The sequence below is a fragment of the Calonectris borealis genome, chromosome 3 (genome assembly GCF_964195595.1).
Source record: "Calonectris borealis chromosome 3, bCalBor7.hap1.2, whole genome shotgun sequence".
Classification (NCBI taxonomy): Eukaryota; Metazoa; Chordata; class Aves; order Procellariiformes; family Procellariidae; genus Calonectris; species Calonectris borealis.
This window is the reverse complement of record NC_134314.1, coordinates 25,517,753-25,538,977: the sequence shown is the minus strand read 5'-3', so window position 1 is coordinate 25,538,977 and position 21,225 is coordinate 25,517,753. Positions and strand designations below refer to the sequence as shown.

General features: G+C 36.5%; 1 protein-coding gene across 1 annotated transcript in view; it reads left to right on the top strand.

The window, feature by feature from the left end:
• The window catches only part of CSMD1 (CUB and Sushi multiple domains 1), a 1,311,413-nt gene that overhangs the window by 425,149 nt on the left and 865,039 nt on the right, over nt 1-21,225 (top strand). The window lies entirely within an intron of this gene.

Here is a 21,225-nt window from a genome sequence, read left to right as displayed (position 1 = left end):
CTATAAAGAATAACATCAGATTTTTAATAAATAACACTAATATTAAGAAAATATTCAGGTTTACCAGAACTTATGGGTTAGATGAGGACAGTAATGATTGAAACTTATCATTTGTTGCTTGTTTTCTATAGAATTGGTAATAATAATAATTAGCTTTTACAGCATAAAAAATCAAAGGAGTTCAGAAACTCTGTAGCTGTTTCAATATTGAAGATGAGGTATGCTGCGATAATGAGATGAAAAACATTACACCTGGCCATTTTGAATTTTTGTCTGGAAAAACAAAACAATTCAGTTTTTTTTCACAAGTAATGGTGAGATTGAGGGTTGTAATGAAACCATGAAAAACAGACTTCAGTGTGCAGAACACCCATAAACATACAAGCAGTGGACTAATTTAGTATTGTGGAAAAAGAGCAAAGGAATTTTTGGCATTTTTTCTGAAAAAAAAAAGAAAAAAAAAAAAGAAAAAGGAGTTTGTTGGTGGTGCGAGCTCTCCAGACAGTTGGCAGACAGCAAAGAAGAATGAGTGAAGTAGCTCTCCTTTTGGAAATAGTGTCACTGAGTTAACAGAGTGCGATAGCTGATATGCCAGTGATGCTGCTGTCAGCATACTGCTTCTGTTTCTCAGGCTATTTTGAGAAAAGATTGGTCAGTTGTCTGCACAGAGACCCCTGTTGTGCCTTTGAGATGCATTCAATGATGCTGAGCTCACAGGAGACATCTGTTGAATTGGGAGCACAACATGCTGATACAGGTTAAGAGAGCCCTGTGTATCTTCACTTTGAGTAACCTTGTATGCATCTGTGAGTATAAATGGGGTTCCATACTTTGCTATTTATATGCAGGGAAACTTTTTTTTTCTTTGTTTTCAGGACATTTTGTGAAGGGTGACTTGTAATAAAAATTCTGTAGACCAAATTAGTTTTTTATTGACATTTCTACAACCCCTGTGCTTTCCCTGAGGAATGTTTTAACTTACTTTCATTTTATTCTTTTGAAGATCAAGAAGATGCATATGCCATGGCAGGCCTGCAGAAGCTAAAAACATTAACATTTATTTATGTGTTTAGCGTAGATACAACTATGTTCATCCCACAGGCACAAAACCGAAATGGCTAAGGCAGGAACATAGTTGCTGTAGACTGTTTTCATAGTTGATGGAAAAATACAGAGAATCACTCAATCCTAACACCCGAATCATGTTCTGAAGGTCCTTTTTTCCCCTCTTGTGATCAAAAAAGTGCCTAGGATGACTTTGACATTCCAGTTAAGTGCCTACAACCATTAAAGATAAACAAGTACTATGTTACCCTGGAAAGAAAACGGGACTATTTCCACTGCCTAAGAATATAAAGCATCAGGCTAAGTCTTATTACCTATTTATTTACTCTATATTCCCTGCTTTCTTTCATTACCTGCACTATTTTCATGTCATAGTATCTTTAAGGTATCAAATAACTCAAGACATTGGCATCTGGCCACACTCCAGCCACACTGCCAATTACTGCTATATATTGGTGAAATATATGCGGATAGCTTTTTGTTACACATTTGTAAAGTATAGCTCTACTCTGTGGATAGTAAATGATAACTTTTACAGAATAGTAATCTGTGGGAAAATGGAAAAATTTCAGTTTTCCTAAAAAGATACTTATTTCTATCTTTGCAATTAATTGTCAAAATTATTGAAAAAGTCTTTCTTCTAATACAATAGGTACATTTAAAATGTACTTTTTGTTTGTAAATTGTTTTGTTTTTTTTTTATTTAATAGTGATACTTGCATTTAATACATTAATATAGATATTCATGCTAATTTTGAAAACATTAGCCGTCCAGGACTGTGCAAAATTATTGTTCTCACTAATTTAGATTCACAGTAACTGTGAGTTTTATTTACCAAACAGATATTTGCATGCACAAATAGTTAAGGAAGTGCTATATTTTGTGGTCAAGTTCTATATTCATGATGATCTATGATATATTTTTAGTTTGGATATTGACTTTATGGAAATCTCTTAAGTTTTAATGCCTTAAAGTTTTGGGGTGTTTTTTTTTTTCACTGAAACACACAATCATAATGTTTAATTAATATATATTTATTTAATGTCTTAAAAAATACAGTCATGTAAGCCCAGGTGTAAACTCTGGTACTGTGTATACAAGTGGGTTTCCATCACCAACAGAAAAACAGAGTGTTTTTATACAAAATTGCTACCTAGGTATTTTTTCAATGGGAGTAGACAAACTGAGTCTGGATCCATTCCCAAGTAGCGCTTTGAAGTCTTGAAGTCTGTGAGAGCAACCCAGGTTTTATGTCAGCTTTTCAACAGCTGGCTATTAAGATAAATAATGGAACAAAAAGCATAATCAGAGGAAGGACATTAGTAGGAAAGAAAAGTTCAAAATATGGGGTAATAACACATTAAAATATTTTTCCCTCCTTTTGAGAAATAGATCATTATTTGGTATGTAGGTGTAGTTTGTTGAGAGAAAAGCTATTGGATTTGCTAATGAGATGTACACTATATAGTACATTTTCCATATTTTTTTGGCACTCTTACACTAATGTTTCTAGTAGCTGTTTGCAGGTATTTTTTGTCTGTTCCAGTCTACCTTATTAAGACCATTTTTATAATGGTTAAAGGGGTAAGTAGAGACTAAGGGAAGCTTAGCAAGCCAAAGTAACTGAAGCAAGTTATAGTTTTCATGCTCTATAAATGTCACTGGTTTTAAACATTCTTAAAACTTCACTAGACTGTTTAGATTTTATTTAAAATTCATTAGTTTGTCTAGCAAATATTCTCCTGTCTCATTCTACAGGTCATTTGGTATCTGATTTATGTGTAATGTATACACATTGTATATTATGTATCTACATATATATACATGGAATATATATATGTATATATTCCATTTAAAGACTGTGGAAGAGTAGAGAGCATCTCATATTTGCGGCGTCCCCACAAGACCATGCCTCTCCTCACAGTAACTGCACATTCAGCAAGGAAGTTTCTGGAATATAGGGCAGGGTGGGCTGAGAATAAGGGAGAACAAAAGCAAGAAACAAAGAGATGTGCAGCGCAAGTACAGAGTGGGAGACTTGAGAACAGCAGACTTAAGAGGCTAGTGCTCAGAGGTGAGAGAGAATGCGAGAGGGATTCAGAGGAGACTCTGCACTAATCATTGCAGCACACTAATGCTGCACACTCTCTCAGGAGAGAGACAGAGTAGGTTCTGCATGGTTATAAACACATTTCTGTGGTCAGTCTCAGTTTTGGGTTCTCTTGCTGGAGAAGTCCCGGGTTCTAGTGTCTGTGGTAGTAAAGCCCTCCTCCAGAAATTACTGTTTGTCAGCACGGGGGTGCTTGGTTTAAGAAAAAACTGCAGAAACATTTGCTGAAAATCCTGGTTCACTTACTGCTTTGTCACAGCTTATTTCAGGAGGGGTGCGTATGTGTGTAAAAAGAGAGGAAGAATAGCATCTTGACTGAATGAAATTTTTGTAAAAGTGACAGCATATGCCTTTAGTTGCTATAGCTGAATAACTTTTGTAACAGATGGATCATGGAATACACCTGTTAAAATGCAAGTTCTGTGGAGCTGATTTCATATTTTGGAGCCTTTCATGTTATTAACCAGTATGACAAGAGGAAGCAATGATTCAATTATTTCTAGTTAAATATAGTCTCATTCACATTTAGGTCTTTATATAAAGTATTTATAATGAACTAATTCTGGAAGTTGTTATTATGCTGTTTTATTCATAATAAGAACAGAAACATAGAAGTGAATATTATGGAAATTTTGTTTAAATTTCTGTTTTTAAGGCTTGTGCATTCAGAATAACTCTATGAAACTTGCACATTGGGAATTGGTCAAAAATTTCATGTATTTCTTTGGGTTTTTCTTTTTCCAAAACAAACCATGCATTCTCAGTTTAGTGTTGAGATGAAAGGAGAGTGATGAATGATGCAATATGTGTTAAAAGATGTGCTTATTTTAGCTAAAACAGCACAGTATGGCATTTACAGATCTTGAATTTGAACACTTGGATTCTACTGAAGCTTTGCTTCACAAACAAGAGGGACTCCAGTGTGCATCAAGAATTAAACAGGGTGCTGAAAACTTACGGTACCTTTTTGTCACAGAAAAATGTTCCCTGTTCTTTATTCAAAAAATTGTAACATTACTTAGATTTTACTCCTGACAAGATTAAAAACTAAACCAGTATACTTTTCAATGATTACATCAGTTGTCATTTGTATAGAAAATAATATTGGAATGGAAGATTAAAGTGCAGGAATTCTTTGGATTGCTCAAAATTGAAAGTTCAAATTATTATGTATATGAAGATAGCACTAGTTTTATTCATTGCTTTATGATTATGGCTTGCAAGTATGATAGTGATTTCAACTGAATTCCTGACATACCAGTCTAGGATTCCCCTATTACATTAATTAGCAAACTCAGGCAGAAAAAAAGAACGCAGAGTGACTTGCTTGTATACAGATGCTGGAGCACATGTAGGTGAAATAGTAACATGTAATTTGGATTTCCATTGTGCATACTGTGTGCATACTTTTTCTCCATTTATATGGAGAAACAGGTCTTTTTAACACTGTCAATCATTTGTAATTGATATTTAAACACAGCTGCTAGTGTTGATCATGTTATTGCTAAAAAGGCATACACCTGATAAAAACTTCCTGGCTGGCTTGTTCTCTCTTAGTGATATGCTTGAATAATATTAACTTGCATGCATATCTTGGCACATCTGGACTTTTTGGTCTTCTGTGAATCATTCCAGTGATTTGTTAATTCTATTAAACATTTGTCAAGGTACAGATGATTATTTACAAACAAAATGAGGGTGTTTTGTCATACTACAGGTATTTGCCAATTGCCTTATAATACCAGTCAACACAGTGTGAGACTGTATAACTTCTAACACAAATGCCAAAACAGTAAAACCATATTTGAGAAACTGTTGGCTTCAAGAACCTGGTTAGAATTTTGATTACTTATAGGAAAAATGCTTTAACTTCTAAAACTGCAGTGATGTTGTTTCGGAACTTTATTATAAAGAAAAAGTGCGTTATCAGTTTTGTTTTCTTTTCTGAAGTAAAGAAAGACTCTTACAAAAATAGTAAATAATGTTAGCTCAAGATGGTTGGCAAGTGCAGCTTCAGATGCTATAAAAATGCAAACGTAACACACAAAAATAGAATTTTGTTCTTTGAATCTGAAAGTGTTAGATAAAATCCTTAGTACATTAGGAAAGGAACTGGCAGAGGTGTAGAATTTTTATTTATTGTTATTCTTCTAGCTCTCCGTCTCTCTAAAATTGCAAATACATAATTAAAGTTTTATTTTATTTCTTTGCATGTGTTTAGAGGACTGGAATTTGTGTGAATTTGTTCATATTAGCTGTGGAGATGCTTATTGTAGGTTTTTTCCTTAAGAACAAGACTTTTTCTGTTGGTCTCCACATCAATAACTTTGAATCCACTGAACAGTTTCAAACACATTCAAATCCAAAACACAGCACCATGCGGGCTGCTATGAAGAGGGTTACTCCAGCTCAGCCAGACCCAGTACAGTGTTAAGGATATAAAAAGATACTGAGTTTCTATGTGTTGTGAAAATTGGTGAGTGGTGGAGGGAAAAAAACCCACCTAATTACTGTCCCTTATTTAATGTGAGCCAAATTTTGCCTCTCTGTTTGGCCAGTCAACCAGCTATGGTTGACATGCTACAGAACCAGGCCCAGGAACTGAGCATGCTATAGACTATGGGGGATGAAGGGAGATTGAGGAAGGAACCCCTAGGAGACAGTGTCTTAGAGCTGTAAGTAGGAATGCAGAGATGCCAGGCAAGTACAAAGACCTCATTCTAGTCTGCAACTTTCTGAACTTTTCTCACGTGGACTAACAGGATATGAGGTTTCAAAATTCCAAGATTTTAGGAAGCATATTTTCTATTTTGAGTTTAAATGTAGGCTTCCCTTTTTCACATCTTTGTTGTTAAAACTGATAAATTAATTTATCATAATAAAATTGTTAAACACACTGATCATTTGTATTTACTAGGGCAGGCAAACAAAATAGGCTGAAATGATTTAACAGCTTATTGCCTCTAAGTAGTTCTGCTTGCCCAACTTTGAGTCGTGTATTCCTGCACCTTCCTGTGCATAAATCATGCTTGCTCTCTCAGTGAGCCATTCAGTTTGCCAATCCAATGGGAAGGTAAGATAGCAAAAGTCTGAAGTGTGACTTGTATTGAGTCCAACACAATGAAGAACTGCATGGCTAGCAGCTGGCAAAGGTGGACCGACCCTTTTAGTATCAACAGGCTGTTAGACTGGTCTCAGTTTAGATGAGCTTGTTTAAGCCTTCTTTCTCTAGCATACAGATGAACTAGCAATACCAGGAAAACAAATTGCAGGATTTCTAAGACAGGAATAGAATTAACAGTAGTAGCTATACAAGGAGATGGCTAGATAAAAGGGTGAAGATGACAACCACACTTAGATGTCCAGGACAGCCAGGCTGCATGGGCACTCCGTACAGTCAGTAGAGAGAGGGTGATTTGAAGCATGTACATTAAGATCCTCTGTAGCACGCACATTATGATAAAAATCACTCTCTAAAGAAAACTAGCTCTCTTTTGCTGATCCAGGGAGCTTAAGGAGACTAACCTTCCAACTTAAGAGTCTAAAAAGTTAGTTTGTGTGATATACTCTCTAATGTATCTGAAAAATTTCAAACTGAATAAAATTAGATCTCATGAGCAAAAAATAGAAAATCAGAATCTGATGAATGTATGTTCAGAAGAGTAAAGAATCTGAATGAGCTGGCAAAGCAAAGTGATACCCAAAAGCATAGGCAAAGATTAAGAAATATAATTATCTTAAAACACACATTCTCCTTGCGCTGAATAAATGTGGTCAGAGAATTAATTTTTCCAAGGCAGTGCAGCCACAGGCCTTTCTTTAGCTGAAGATATGATTGCAATCCATTGGCATCATTAGCATTTTTACCCCTTTTCTACTGGAGATTTAACCTAATCATACACTTATGTTGCTGTAAAAGGAACAGGTGGGAAATCGTTGTCACTGCAGTTTTACACCTGATCTTTACAATGTGATTGACCAACAGGAGACTTAACTGAGCACTCACGAACAAATGGTCTGTGATTCAGGTGGTATGTAAAATGGTTTAATTGCCACTTACCAACAAAGTAGTGATGTTGAAAATGCCAACTTCCTTACTGATTTTGAAAACAAAACCAAGAATCTGTAATTTGCACAGTAAAATATGGCAGAATGGTTCTCATATTTTCATTAAATCTTTTTCTAACTAACTGCGTATTTTTGCACTCCATATGTTCTGTGCTCCAAAGTCTTGCAAAGCAGATGTGTTGAAAGACGGTAACAGTAATCAATACTGTAAAATGGAGGAGCCCTATGAAGCAGACCAAACTGCTTTATGTCAGACCTGACTGCAGCAGGTTTTACTACCATTTGTTTCATAGATACTATCGTCCAATAAAGATTTGAATAAATTAGTTTTATGTTAAAATTACTAGTTATAAATAGCATCACTGTTGGTTTTTTCTTCAAATGAAGTTAAATTTATCAGTAAAGAGAGAATAATCTCATCACAGATACCAAAACCAAGAACTTTTGAGTCTTAATCCTATTACTTTGGAAAACATAGCATAATTTCCCTTTTTCATTTTCCTGTATATAAGACTAGAAAAAAATACTCATTTTCTACATCCTCACAGATTTTCAAAATGTAATTCAGTAATGAGTGTTTAAGAAGTAATATATACATAGTCTTTATTTTTTCATGCACAGAAGAACTATTCCAGTAGAAAAAAATCCTTCAAAATACATCAGCTGCAAAGATTCTATGTTGTACCCAGGTCTCTGTCCTTGCAGAAAGCGTATTAGGAAATTACAGCTTAGTCCAAACATTTGCCTTTAATAATTTTTTTTTTCTTTTGTCAAAGCTTATCCTCTCCTTCCTTGGAGCAAAGTCATAATGCAGAATTTAAGATAGTGTAACTTCATACTTAGTTTTCAATGCTCACAATAACCAGCCACAGAAAAGCTTTCAGGTCTTTTGAAAGCCAGCCGTTCTCTGGTGGGCAACAGTCTCAAGCTAGGATTAGGCAGGTTGGTTCCTAAATTAATGAGAGCATCTAGCAGTTTCTGTTGGTTCCATGCACAATCAGCAGGGAAGGACAGATGTCTAATTTGGGTGAATTAGATTACCATTGAGAGATCCATTATAGTGTTTACAGGAATTAAGTTAAATAGTTAAGCTATCATCCTAAGCCGTGTTTCACATAGACTTTTTAGGTGGAAAAAGATGGCTATTTCAGATCTTTCTTTACATATGAAACTAAAAAGGCTTGATTTTATTTCAAAAGTTTTGTTTGTTTGTTTGAAAACAATGGAGGAACAGTTCTAACTATTACTTTGATGTCTGCAATTTTAAAAATACTATTTTTTATTTAAAACTGTTTCTGCAAAACAGCAATAGCTGGTCTTCGCACTTCAAAATTGGTGTGGAAAAGTACTATACAAGTTTCTAGTATTGTTAACTTAATTTACTTAAATCCACATATTTATCACTGTTTAAAAATGTCATTGGAGCATGCTAGGGAAGCATTTGGAAGAGGAATACCTTGGAAATTTATATAGCTCTAGAAGTGTACAGCTTAAAAAGAGAAAAAAAGCACAATAATCTTTTATTTATTTGCAGGGGTTTTAATTCTACCTACTACCTAGGCAGTCAATTTCTTATTCTTTTGGAGTTAACAAAGTGATAATAATTAAACCTCACATTTAATTCCATTATCTGCTCATCTGCTCTGTGTCCTAGAATGCATATGAGTTTCCAGAATATGTGAATTTTGAAATACATCAGAAAATTGGAAAATAACGAATATGGCTTTTCTGAGACATTCTTGTTCAAAATAACAGAAAATAACGAATAGATTACAGAATCATGTAAAATAAGGCTGCAAGGGAATTGAAGTTATCTAGACCTTTCCATGATCCAAGAGAGAGCGCTAAATGTATGTGCTAGGAAATGCTCACCTAATCATTTTTAAATTCACAGTCTCCTCAATCAGCTTTTGAGTACCTTCTGTACAGAAAGGTTTTCCAATATCTTAATTGTTCTTACCGTAATTTAAACCCAATTCTTCCTGTTCTGTCTACACTCACAATAGAGAATGAATTATTATGATTCAGATTTCTGTGTTTCTGGAAATTGTTACTGTCTTCCAACAGAACTGCCTTCTTTGAGACATGTAAACACAGTTAATTCATTTTTTCTTTGTATTTTGTAGATCCTGTAGTCTTTTCCTGATTTGTCAATGAGAATCCCAAGTGAAACAATGTCAGTGCCGTATTAGAGTGAAGATACAAGGAATTTACTGTTTGTTTCCTACTGACAAAGCTTTTTGCTCTCTGAAGTAAAGGAAACTGTACTGCATGCAATGTACTTGTATAATTACTGGTCAAAGAGTAGAAGTCCCCATTGAATTTTGGACTTCACTGTCTGAGATGCTGTATGAATATATATTTCAGAAAAAAACTTGCTTCAAAGACTGAACCAAGATGACAAAGATAAACAAGAAAGAGAAAACCAGACACAGAACAGGGAAATTATGTGCCCTACGTTGTGTATCAGGTTGGTAGCAGGGCTAGGAAGTCGCAAGTGAGCTGGTCTGTTAAGCTGTTACGCGCTAGTAGGAGGCAAAGACAGTGCTTCCATTCTGCGGCTCTTTTCAAACTGATAGGATTGTCTTCTCTGAAGAATAAATAACAGCAAAGATACATAGAGCTGTGTTACTGTTACTGAGATAACTTTATCTGCCTTCACTTTCTGCTTTCTTATAATATTTGAAATATACTGCAAAATTCAATATACTTTTGCTTTTTGCCTTGCTTTTTTAATTTGTTTTCTGAAGGTGCCACATGATCAGAAGATGATGAACAGTGAACAGTATGGAAACAAAGGTTTTAGACCATACTTGATATGAGGCAAAATGTTCCACCAATCATTATACAAAATTATTTTTAAAATATTAGTGCACTCTTCCCAGGAAGTGGAGAAAGAGTAATAAAGACATACATTGTGGGGATAAATTGTTGTCAGATTGCTGCCAAGAGCAGTGCAAGGGACCGTGCTGATAGGTGACTGGGGCAGGGCTCAGTTTATTTGCCTCTGACTTCCTTCTTTTTTTTTTTTTTATTTCACTATTTTTTGGTTTATTTGCAGTTTCACAGTAGTTCACAAAGTCTGGGGAACAATAAATTGCCCTTCAAGAGAAAGAACGTGGTAGCAAAGAACTCTCGGATACTGCTTTCCCCTGTCTGAGCAGCCATACATGTAACGCTACTGTGTCCTGTAGTAATTGGTTTATGTTAGTAAACTGCAAGCTGTCTTGTCTGCCATTTTGACATTTTCTCTTGAAAACATGAAGATTTTTTTATTCCCTGTAGATTTTTGTAATTTGTTTATTTGTCTGGAGAGGGCAAACACACAGAAGGATAGGCTTGTATCATCAAGATGTTCCTATTAAATCCTTTCCCTTATCCAACTCCAAACAAAAAGACCTGCTGTCATATATTGCATTTATGCTGTTTCTGTATGATGGCAGAATGATTATTGCTACAGAAAACACAGAGTAATATTTAAAAAGGAATTGATACCCCCTCTGTTCAAATTACATGAGGCATTCCTTAACAGCTTGCTATAAATGGTTTACTCTAATTTGGCACTGTATTTAGAAATTTGGAGATCTCAATTCTTTAAGAAATTCTGAGGGGGGTGAAGATTTTACCAATGTATTAACTGATCTACAGTCATGTTCTGAAATGCTCAGATTATATGTGAAGTTTTAAGATTAATTACTGTATTGATTGAAGTCCTCATCACCTTGAAAATGAAAAACTAGACCATTTACTTGAAAAAGGTTTTTTTTTTTAAACTTACTTTCCAGAATTTTTTATCTTTAAAATACTAATAATCATCTAGATTACTATGCTATGTTACTCCTAATGTAGCTGAAAATGTAGTCTGTTTTATAGCTCCTGAAGATAACAACTAATCATGATGTCTCTTTGTCTTCCCTGTAGTCTACTGTGATTTTTAATGGCTCAATTATTGCTCTACTTCCTGGTCTACTGAAAATGTAGGACATAATATTTTCTGAAACCCAGCAATTAGCCTTTGTTTCTCATACATTTTGTATCATTCTGCCTGAAACAGAATATTTCAATTCAGCCTTCTCAACTTTTTCTTAAATATACAAATCTATTTCTAAAATAGATTTGTAATGCAATAATAATACCTCTATGTTATTTCATTTTTGGAATCTGCATTTCTTAACTTTAAAAATATTGTACTTTCCTCCTTGACTACCTATATACAAGCATAAAGACCAATTGATTTCTTATGCCACCTGATGTAATCCACATTTAATTTAAGTAGTCCTGGCTTTACCTGAGGTGGGATGAATTTGGCTTTAGGAGTTTCAGGTTCAAAATTCTATTCAAAATGAGCTCTAAAGAATTCGCTTCTGAGAAATTTCACTGTAATGTCTTTGTAGACATTATTTTAAAAATCTTTTGTTTAAATTGTGTAGGTGGGCCATCTCAGCTGAAAGGCACAGTGCATCCAGTTCTGCGGAAAATAAGAGAAAAGGACAAAAAATGTGAAATCACAGCCAAGTGAAATACTGTTTCCATTACCAGAAAGTCTTTATAAATTATATTCTGTCATAATCATTGCTCTGGACTAACTTTCCATTAATCTCATCTCTTAGTTCTCAGAAAGACTCCTACTTTCAATAAATAGATTGCAAATCAAATTATATATCAGCCTCTAGGAATTAGGTGTTAATTACTTTAAACAAATATATCATTGGCCTGCTAATTTTTGTAAGAGGCAGAAAGTGATCAAGAACAACGTTTTTTTTTTTTTTTTTTCATTTTAATGAGAGGCTTTTCTGTGCCTTAAACAGCAATGGAAAGATTAAGCATTTCATAGTTTGTCTAGTCATGGAAGAAATTCTTGTTCACGGCAACTCACAATGTTTGTTGTCTTGGAGTGAATGTGGCAGAGAAGTTTATTTTCTCTGTCTTTTTCTGTAGAACTGTCTACTTAATTCTGTCATCCAAAGTGCTCTGCAGGCAAATATAAAATGTCTTTCAGAGAAGCCATGTGACAGTCTTTTTGGAAGATTGTATTTCCCTCAAGGGAAAACCTTTCAACACCAAATTGTTTGTAGTGCCATATAAAAATGCTTGGATTTTCAGTGAAAATAGAAACTGAAAGAAGATATTTGATTTGTGTTATTCATTCAAAAAGCAGAAGTAACGCAGTCCTGACGAAACATATTAGCTCTGTGACACACCAGCTGAGTTCAGTCTCAACTTGCCTCATGGCTTGTGTTCTCTGAAACAGGGGCTCCCAAAGTTCAGTGCTATCTTTGATTTCTAGAAAGAGCCTGAAGAAAGGTTACTGTAGCCTTTTGGAACTGCTAGCACAAAGACCACTTTTTAGCCAAAATATGAAGGACTGGAGCAAAAAAAAACACATTCAAGGAATTGCGTGTTTTTGTTTAATGTCCACTACATTGTGACAGTGTGTATCCATATTGAAAGTAGCAACACTTTTAATATAGTGGGTTTGTGACTTAATCACTGTTGTGTGCTCTCAAACATATTTTCTCTGTTACTCTTATAACTATCTGCAAAACATTCTTCACATTGATAGGAGAGATCAGGAATTTTGGGATTTAAAATCTGTAGTCAAAAGAATGCAGCCTTTGTCAAAATAGAAATTTTTCTTATGAATATACCAATTTCATTGGAAATTTTGTCAAAATAATTCTTATTGTCCAGGATACTGGAGGAGGGGAAGAAAAAAAATAGGAGAGAAAAAGGTCTCTGGAACCAAAGACAAAAGACAAAAGACTTAACATTGGATTACTCACTCACATGAGAAGTTCAAAATTCATCTGTGCTCAATTATAGCCAAGACCTTAAACCAGGTCCTCTCTGAAAAATAGATCATTACAGAATCTCTCGCACATGATTGCACTGAATATCTCCACTCTGCATAAATAATTCAGTCTTCTGTGGTTGGAGGCAGAGTGTGATGGACTCTGTCTCTATTCTGTAGTTGAGGCAGTTCCTACAAAGTGGATATCATTGCTTCATGTTTTTGCTTTGCTCTACAGAGTTTCAATCATCAAGATCAAGACCTATCATGGAATAAATAAACTTTATTCCATGGCATAAAGGGCAGTTCAGTACAGTTTTGAATCCATACTGAGATAGGCTAGTCTGTATGTTTTTTACCATACACAGACACAAATAAAAAGAAAACTTTGCATTGGGAAGGAAAACTAAATCATACAATTATAGAATCATTAAGGTTGGAAAAGACCTCTAAGATCATCGAGTCCCCATCAACCCAACACCACCATGCCCACTACACCATGTCCCTATGCACCTCATCTACACATCTTTTAAATACTTCCAGGGATGGTGACTCAACCACTTCCCTGGGCAGCCTGTTCCAAGGCCTGACCACTCTTTCAGTAAAGAAATTTTTCCTAATGTCCAGTCTAAACCTCCCTTGGCACAACTTGAGGCCATTTCCTCTCGTCCTATCACTTGTTACTTGGCAGAAGAGACCAACACCCACCTCACTACAACCTCCTTTCAGGTAGTTGTAGAGCGCGATGAGGTCTCCCCTCAGTCTCCTCTTCTCCAGGCTAAACAGTCCCAGTTCCCTCAGCCGCTCCTCATAAGACTTGTGCTCCAGACCCTTCACCAGCTTCGTTGCCCTTCTCTGGACACGCTCCAGCACCTCCATGTCCTTCTTGTAGTGAGGGGCCCAAAACTGAACACAGGATTCGAGGTGCGGCCTCACCAGTGCCGAGTACAGGGGGACGATCACCTCCCTGCTCCTGCTGGCCACACTATTTCTGATACAGGTTTCATGAAAATACTGATCTCATAATTTCTTTACATTTTATATGATCTTTGTATCGTTACTCCTTTAGTCAGTCCTGTTATCGTCTTAACTTTGAATGTTTTTATGTAAATTTTCTCATAGGCAAAAGTAGCTGCAAACTGGTAGATTTCTGTTTGCCTTTCAGAACTATGAATACATTTAGAGGGGTGCAAAACAAGATCAGAAACATTTATGTAAGCAATACTGTATTTTGGTAGGCAAAGCAGCTAAGAATGATAAAATATAGGAAGCTAATAAAAAAAGTGAGCCATGAACTGTACTCCTTCCTTTGACTATTGTTTGCCTTGCATTTGTCTTTACAACTTCACATGCCTTCAACAAGTATGTTTTAAAAAAATCAGGAATTGTTTACTTTATATAAAATAATGCTCACTTATGTCTATCATTTAGGATCTCGCTGAATTATCTTAGAGTGACATTCGATGTACATCTCTGAGAAATGACTAATAGATTTTAGTTTGAAACTCCATAATAAACCTTAATTAAACATTTATAGACTTATATTAGAACCATATAAATTGTGGCCCATGGTTTTGCAGCATGACTGCACTACGTTACCACTTAAATCATCTCAAGGAGGGTGTTTCAGGTTTGTATGGCTTATCTTTAGTTCAGAGAAAACAATTAAATATGTATCCATTTTCCCCCAAAATAGCAAGGATAGAGATGCTTTCCTCCTCAATAGCAATTATTAATATTTTTAGGGGTTGTTATGTCTCAAATCAACAGATACGTTAAAGACATTGAGGGAAAGCTAATGACAAAGAAAGAGAGACACACAGACTTAATCTGTCTTCAAGGTTATGACCACATTCTGCCTACAACGGATCTCAACCAAATAGTCAGTGCTGTCGAATACTAACCCCTTTCAAGGACCAGCTACACTTATATGGTATTTAACAATAATTTTGTAGCTAATTCTGCTACATTTGTACACAAATTTGGTGTTTCCAAGGCTGTTACTGAGGTGATTTGACCCAATATGGTATTTTCTGATACAGTTTTCTAGACAGGTCAGCCTTGCATCCCAAGACTCCCTTCTGACTCATGCTAATTAGTTTTCTTTCTGGACAAAATTATTTTACTTTGGCTTTGATTCCTTTACCTAATTCTAATTAAGCATAGTTTCTCATCTTATGAACAGACAGCTTGCATATGAAATCAACAAAGTAACCCATTTTGTGGGTATCTTTGCCCTTGAATATTTTCATCACCCCTCTGGTTCTCATCAGAGGCCTCAGCTACTTTGGAAGGCTAGTGCTTCAGAGGGACCTCCTGCTCACAGGTGCTTTGAAATGAGAAGGTGTTTGTGTTAGCATAAATGTGTGATCTGGGCAAACTGGAGAGAGACTTTCTGTTTTAAATACCAGGGTTATGGTTATCTCTTCAGAGTCTCAGACCCTCAAAGAAATCAGAGAGAAAGAGACCTAGGGGCTGAGTTTTAATTTCTGCTGATTCTTAAGGGTGGCACTGGGACCTCCGCAAGTTTGAATATGATAGCAGTTTTGAATTACAGATTCCTTGTTAGTCCTTCTATTTACATTTTCTTCTGATAGTCTAACATCCTGCCTAATTAATGAAGTTAAGCACAATACTCCACAATACAAAAAAATACCAAAAGGACACCAATCCTTTGTACGTTAAAAAAAAAAAAAAAGAAAGGAAAAGGCACATTAACCTTCTTTTTTGTTTCCTTTTTCTGTCTTTCTCCTGACCTATTTTATCCAGTTCTGACAGGACAGTAACTTTGAAAGACTTCTATGCATTGTGGTTTTAAAGGGAAAGCTTAAATCTTTCCCTCCCTTGTTGGAATGAACTGATCTTGGTCACCAGTGTAGGCCGTAATAAAGTATAATGCTACTTTTTACGTTCCATCTTCCATAGTGTGATATTATCTTCCTTGTAACAAGTGTTCTGATTCCAGGGTAAGAGAAGCTGACAGCATTTTGAACTCTTTTCTCACACACTTAGAGTTAGAAGTCCATGTGCAGCTAAACTATACTAAGCTCAGGTGCAGCAAGGAGCTAAATTCTAGGTCTATGTTTACTACCAACTTCAGTAGAAACTGTTATTTTCCCCAAATCAGAGTTGAGTGCTTCTGAGCTCATTTGTTATGCCTTTTGGTATAAGCAGTTAAATTAGTTAAAGTTGTTATAGTAGGATAACTAAGAGCAGAAATAGACCAGTTCTCCGTAAATTGAAATATGCTCTTGTGCAAGATAAAATAAGCCTCATGAGAACAATGATTTAATATTCTTCTTGTTCTTTGATAGGAATGTTCATAAGATAGTCTAGATGAGTAGGTGAAGTTGTGGAGAAGACACAGGCTGATAGCAACCAATCATGGTCAGGTGAAACTTCTATATATAACAAATCTGCAAACAAATAAATGAATTGGAAGCTTGGATATAATTAACACTTCGTGTCCATGTTTATAAAGAGTAGGTCATCCCCTCAAGGGAAAAAGACAAAATTATGTAACTTAAATTTAGCTACTAGTACTGCATTGTAGATAGGAAATACTGTATATTTCCTTTGAATAATTTAAGAAAAATTCAAGTACATCTGTAATTAGTATTCATTCAGTCACTCTGAGTGGATACTTAGAATAATTCTTAAAATTATGTTTTATAGACAACTTGGAATGGAAAAATATGCAGTATGACAAGATAAACTGCATGTAACAAGTAATTCAGCTAGAAGTTCTCTTTTTAACATTTCTTTAGAATTTCAGGGAAAAAAACACAAATGAAAATTGTTGAAATGTTAGTATAGCTCATTTTGCAGGCTACAGAAAGGGTGCATTATGCCATCTATGCTCAAATGGTAGCAATTAGGGGGTAAAACTGATTAGGTGTAGAGGGAATACTAAAAACAAACAAAATCCTTACTAACTCTTGGAAAATGCAAACACATGCACACATGCAATTTCAACAGCTTTCTTATTTAAACATAACAGAACTGTTTCCATATTTTTGGTTTAGATTCAAAATTTTTATTCCATTCTGTCCTTTGCATTCCCTTCTAGGTACTTCAGAATCTTTGGGAATATGAAACCCTGGAACTAAATTAAGTACATGAAATGAAGAAATGCAAACCCATTTGAACTTAAATTAGATTTCATAAACCCCAACATATTCTTGAATCACACAGAATCACACAGAATGGTTGAGGTTGGAAGGGACCTTTGGAGGTCATCTTGTCCAACCCCCCTGTTTAAGCAGGGCCACCAAGAGCCAGTTGCCCAGGACCATGTCTAGAGGAGTTTTTGTGTACAGGAGTCTCCAAGGATGGAGACTCCACAACCTCTTTGGACAACCTGTGCCAGTGCTTAGTCACCCTCATGGTAAAAAAGTGTTTCCTGCTGTTCAGACGGCACCGCTCGTGTTTCAGTTTGTGCCCATTGCCTCTGGTGCTGTCACTGAGCACTACTCAGAAGAGCCTGTCCCTGTTTTCTTTCCACCCTCTCTTCAGGTACTTGTATACATTAATAAGGTCCCCCTGAGCCTTCTCTTCTCCAGGCTGAAAAGTCCAAGCTCTCAGCATTTCCTTATATGTGAAGTGCTCCAGTCTCTTAGTCATCTTTGTGGCCCTTTGCTGGACTCTCTCCAGTATGTCCTTGTCTCTCTTGTACTGGGAACCCAGGTGTGGGCTGAATAAAAGGGAAGAATTGCCTCCCTCAACCTGCTGGCAATACTTAGCCCAATGCAGCCCAGCCTACTATTCACCTTCTTTTCCGCAAAGGCATGTTGCTGGCTGTTGTGGGTTAACCCCAGCCGGCTACTAAGCACCACACAGCTGCTTTCTCACTCCCCCCTGGTGGGATGGGGGAGAGAATCAGAAGAGTAAAAGTGAGAAAACTCATGGGTTGAGATAAAGACAGTTTAATAGGTAAAGCAAAAGCCACGCACGCAAGCAAAGCAAAACAAGGAATTCATTCCCTACTTCCCATCGGCAGGCAGGTATTCAGCCATCTCCAGGAAAGCACGGCTCCATCATGCATAACAGTTACTTGGGAAGACAAAACGCCATCACTCCGAACATCCGCCCCTTCTTTCCTCTTCCCCCAGCTTTATATGCTGAGCATGACGTCATATGATGTGGAATATCCCTTTGGTCAGTTGGGGTCAGCTGTCCCAGCTGTGTCCCCTCCCACCTTCTTGTGCACCCCCAGCCTACTGGCTGGTGGGGTGGTGTGAGAAGCAGAAAAGGCCTTGACTCTGTGTAAGCCCTGCTCAGCAGTAATTAAAACATCCCTGTGTTATCAACACTGTTTTCAGCACAAATCCAAAACATAGCCCCATACTAGCTACTGTGGAGAAAATGAACTCCATCCCAGCCAAAACCAGCACACGGGCTCATGTTCAACCTGGTGTCCACCAGGACCCCCAGGTCCTTTTCTGCCAAGCTGTTTACCAGCTGAGTGGCCCCCAGCATGTACTGGTGCATGGGGTTGTTCCTCCCCAGGTGCAGGACTTTTCCTTGTTGAGCTTCATGAAGCTCCTGTCAGCCCATTTCTCCAGCCTGTTGAGGTCCCTCTGGATGGCAGCATGACCCTCTAGCATATCAGCCACTCCTCCCAGTTTGGTGTCACCTGCAAACTTGCTGAAGGTAGACTCTGCCCCATCATCCAGATCCTTAATGAAGATGTTAAACAGGACTGAGACTCAGTCAGTTTTCAATCCACCTCACTGTCTGCTCAACTAGCCCATACAGCTTGTCTATGAGGATCTTATGTGAGACAGTTTCAAAGGCCTTACTGAAGTCCACTGCTCTCCCCTCATCTAGAGACCAATCACTTCATCATTGAAGTTTATCAAGTTAGTCAAGCATGACTTCCCCTTTGTGAAGCCGTGCTTGACCACTCCTGATGATTTTCTTGTCCTTAATATGCCTGGGAATGGTTTCCAGGATTAGCTGCCCATCACCTTCCCAGGGATCAAGGTGAGACTTACTGGCCTGAGGCTGCCTGGGTCCTCCTTCTTCCCCATCTTGAAGATGTGGGTCGCATTTGCTTCCCTCCAGTCTTTAGGCACTTCTCTCTTGAAATGGAACTGCACATTTTCAGAGACCTCTAAACAGATATTGGTATCTAGCTCAATGGAACATCTCAGTAAGTGGGTAGTAACATGGAAAATAAAACTCACAAGAAAATTTTGAAATAGACACTGAAACATGATTAAACAAGTCTTATTCCAAAATACTCAGTTTTTAAGACAAAATACTTTGAGAAGTCAATTTTTTGTTTCTGCAGTTGTAAGGATTTTTTTTTCCCTTGCACACCATTAACCAAAGCTAGAGGCTTGTGATTTCCATGGGAGGTGGGTATGAGGGAAAGAACTTAGTGATTTTTAGCCATATATACAGGAGTATATGCACATTACTTTGATATAAACTTTAAATAGAAAAGAAAACAAAAAAAAACAGAAAATGGTGCTCCAATGCGAGTAGATAGATCTTTGCGTTCATGTGTTAGTAAAAAGATGTCCAAGATTGACAGAGATAAAATATAAAAATACAACAGCCTTTTCCAAGTTCTGTTTGAATTCATATTTTTAACACTAAACATGCTGGTTTTACAGACTTAGATATGAACTGACTAGTTGGGAAATATAGTACAAGATAACTTTATATTTTGAATTTGAGGTGTAATGGTGGTATTCTTTGATGTGCCTTGCACCTATGTACTTCTGTCATGATTTATGTCTTTGTCTAATAAAAAATGTATATGGCTCAAGCTGTTGACACGGTTGGCATCTGTTTCAGATTCATTTTTACTGACAGCAAGCTGCTGCTGGCGAGCACTCAGCCTTTTTATCATCAAAAATACAGAGACTGGCATTCCTGCCATTGCTTTTTATTCTACACTAGAGTTCTTCATCAGATGTACTGCACTAAAACCTGTGATGGATGACAAGCATTACAGAATATGCATTTTAAGTTTCCTAATTATAATTTTTAAACAATGCTAGAATTTATTGAGAAGTTATCATAACAAGTGTAATAATGCTAAGTAACCCTTGGCAATGTCTAAGCGTTTAATCCCATTTTGAAGATTATAGAATATCTATGCATATCTACATAGATATGTCAGAATATTTATCTGTCATTTGTTATAAGAGACAGAATAGTTTAGAAGCAGCCAAGTATTTGACTGTTAGTAGTATGACTCAATTCTCTCTATCTGTACTACAGTATCTTTCATTTTCATGCACCACTATAGAAAGAAGAGTGTGTGTTTGTGTGCATGTATACATAAATGTGCACATAAACCATCCACACATATACGTATGTAATGGGATGTACATTTAGACTTGGGGTTCAACAAGAAGTTAGAAGCACTTTCTGAAGTTTTCCATCGTTTGAGGAATTGTTTTTTTCCCAATCCCTGCGCTGTATGAAGTAGGATATTGGGGCTTAGTTCAGGGGAGGTTGCTTAGCATAGTGCAAAATAAAAAAGGTGTATTCTTCTATCTGTGCTTTATAATGTTACTGCCATTTTGCATTCATGAAACGTATGGTCTTGCCTACTCACTTTTCCACTCTTCACATAGACATCATCTTCATTCATGCTTGTTTTTCCCCTATGCCTAGAGACACTTCCTTTTGATATGATCCATTGTAATCAACCTCTGTATTTTTTTCAGATCTCCCCTAAAGAGTCACTTAGTTTATGGTGTCTGAGAAAAAATAGCAAATTAATAACAGTAGGTTGGAAGCAGTATATGGAGATGAGAAGTATGTATTTATGGTCTAAAAGCTATTATACATAGGCTATGTCCTCCTCTCCCACTCTTCCTGTGTAACTTGTTCTCTTAGGTAGTGTACACTGTAGGCATAGATTATATCCTGCACATTGGCTGTTCCAGGAACAGAATGAATAACAATAAAATGAAATAATACTAATAAATGAATAACAGCTCAATTTTCAGTGTAATCTTACCAACTGTTAAAACAGATTTTGCAAAACGACCTGATTTTTTGGCATGAGACATTTTCTACAGTTCAGACATTTCACTTCTCTTGGCAAACCCGGTTTTGGTCTTGGTTAGAAATGTTAAAATAGAAACTGCAAAACTGGTGCAGCACTACAGAACAGTTCAACAACCTGTTCACAATCTGCAGAGATATTATAAGTCCCATGAGAAA